The following is a 3,117-nucleotide window of genomic DNA, read 5'->3' on the forward strand; positions in this document are numbered from 1 at the left end:
CACATCTAGCATGGAAAATATTGGCCACCCCCTGCCACTTCATGAGCGATACAAGCACACAAAAAGGAAATTCATTTTGAAAATTAGAGGTGGCACTTACAAATTTGCTTAGAACGGCATGAAAATACCGCATATAAGTAGGTATAGTGGACTCATATGGCAAAACTGGGTTTAATGATTTTGGATGCACAAGTGGTATTTCTAGTTAGTACAAGTGGAGGCTAGCAAATAGATTGAGAAGCAACCAACCAAGAAATGAAAAATCACATAATCAAGCATTAATCATAACTAACACCGAATAATGCACCATAAGTACGATGTAATTTCATTGCATAACTATTGACTTTCATGCTTGCATAGGGAATCACAAAACTTCACACCAATATTATTACCAAAGCATAATTACTCATCAACATGACTCACATATCACTATAATCATATCTCAACACTATTACAAAGAATAAAGTTTAATTTGTCCAATGATCTTCATGAAAGTTTTTATTATATCCCTCTGGAATATCTATCACTTTGGGACTAGTGTCATATATTGCTTTTGATAAGCTCAACCAAATTTAAGAGAAAAACATGAGCATACAAAAATTCTTCTCTCAAAATAATATAAGTGAAGCGTGAGAGAATTTCTAAAAAAATACCAACACTCAAATAAATCTAAGTGAAGCAGGAGAGTATTTCTTCAAAAGTATTAAAGCATGTTGTGCTCAAAAAGATATAAGTGAAGTGCTAGAACAATCCATGGCTCAAGAAAAAATTAAGTGAAGCATATAGATCAATTCTAACAAATCATAGCATAATTTTGGCTCTCTCAAATAGGTGTGTCTAGCAAGGATAGTTGACACAAACTAAAAATCAAAACAAGCAAAGACTCATATAATACAAGACGCTCCAAGCAAAACTCATGATATGTGACGAATAAAAATATAGCTCCAAGTAAAATACCGATGGTCGTTAGAAGAAAGAGGGGATGCCTTCTGGGGCATCCCCAAGCTTAGTTGCTTGGTTCTCCTTGAATAATAACTTGGGGTGCCATGGGGAATCACTTAGCCACTTTCACTCCTTATTCCTTCATCCCTCATGATCTCACCCAAAACTTGAAAACCTCAAACACACAAAACTTAACAAAACCTTCGTGACATCCATTAGTATAACAAAGCAAATCACTACTCTAAGTACTGTTGCAAACCCATTCATATTTTATTTTTGCATTACATCTACTATATTATAACTTTACCATGGCTTATACCCTCCAATGCAAACCATAGATTCATCAAAATAAGCACACAACACAAAGAAAACAGAATCTATCAAAAATAGAACAAACTATAGTAATCTGAAAACTTCATATACTTCTGTAACTCCAATATTTCTGAAAAATTGGGACAACGTAGGCAATTTGTATACCAATCTTGTGTACAAAAATATGGATTTTATCGTGCTTATATGATTTCAAACAATTCTGCTACTGGCGCAAAAAGTTTCTATTTTTAACAAGATCAAATTAACTATCACCCAACATGATCCCAAAGGCTTTACTTGGCACAAACACTAATTAAAACATAAAAACTATAATCATAATAGTAGCATAATTGTGTAAACACTCAAAAAAGAAAGAAAATGGCAAAAATAAAATTTATTCATTGGGTTGCCTCCCAACAAGCGCTATCGTTTTATGCCCCTAGCTAGGCATAATGCATGGATTCAACTATTTTTATCTTTCTTATTTCTATAGATATGTTCTTGTCGGGAGGTTTTGCAAAAATAACTTGAAACACATTATTCATAGAAATTTTAGCATTATCAAGTTGCCCGTCTACGTATCCCCTTTTATTTCCGTCAACAATCCAAGAATAGTGTTAATAACACCATTGAAAACTTGTTGGATTATATCTAAAACAGTGATTTCCTTCTTTTAAGTTTCTCATCAGAAATTTGATTATTTCCAAGAAAATATCTCAACATATAATCACTATTATAAAGGATCTCATTTATTAATGGTTTTTCACGGTTCATACCATAAAAATCTAAAATTTCTCTAGCTTCCCGTACTATGCAGTCAAATTCATTCATAAGAATAAGGGTAGCTAATTTTTAAGATTTAGGATCATTTATAACGGGAAGCTCATAAAACAATCTTTGCAAGGTAGGATGGGTACAGATAAATCTATTTTCTAGTTTCAGAACTAGTGCTGAAATAGCTTCCGCATAAGATTTAGTTCTTTTAAGTATAGGAGCATCATCAAGAGTCAAATTTCCAACACAATTGAAAAATTCTTGGATATGTTCATTTCCCATAACATTCCCTTGCCCCAAAACAAAAGTTTTAGCATCCAGATTGCCAGATCTTCCAATTTTAGGAGTTAGGCCATCATCTATTTCTGCCATATCGAAATAACTCATAGTGACAAGTCCAAATGAATAAGAGATCTGATGAGAAAAATGACGAACAAAAAAAGGGCAATAAAATGGCAAATTTTGTGAAGTGGGGGAGATGAAAATGAGAGGCAAATGGAAAATAAAGTAAATTGAAAGGATATGAGATTTGTGATTAGGAACCTGATAGATGTTGATGATGTCTCCCCAGCAACAGCGCCAGAAATTCCTTTTGATGTTGCTTGAACTACGTCGGTATTTCCCCAAAGAGGAAGGGATGATGCAGCATAACAACGGTAGGTATTTCCCTCAGTTTTGAAACCAAGGTATCAATCCAGTAGGAGAACCAAGCAATACTATGTAAACGGTACCTGCACACACAGAACAAATATTTGCAACCTGACGCGTATGAGGGGTTGTCAATCCCTCTTTCGGGTAATGGCGCCAGAAATTATCAAGTTGACGGGATAAAATTTGTGTATACTGGATAAATCTATACCTACTAATAAAGCAAGGTGCGTTTCTCCAATTTTTTCATCCTTTCACCACCAAAAATATTTTTCTTATATCAGAGGTGGTACTAAATTTTCGTGGTCCATCTACTAAAAAGTAAAAAGTTTTGTCCGGAATTTCATACGTGGGCCGCACGCACTAAGGCCCAGAGAAACCACCCATAAATATCCTGCGCACACAGCTGGGAAACCTTATTTGTCACTCAGCGCGGCATAT

The sequence above is a fragment of the Triticum dicoccoides genome, chromosome 3B (genome assembly GCF_002162155.2).
Source record: "Triticum dicoccoides isolate Atlit2015 ecotype Zavitan chromosome 3B, WEW_v2.0, whole genome shotgun sequence".
In the NCBI taxonomy this organism is placed as follows: Eukaryota; Viridiplantae; Streptophyta; class Magnoliopsida; order Poales; family Poaceae; genus Triticum; species Triticum dicoccoides.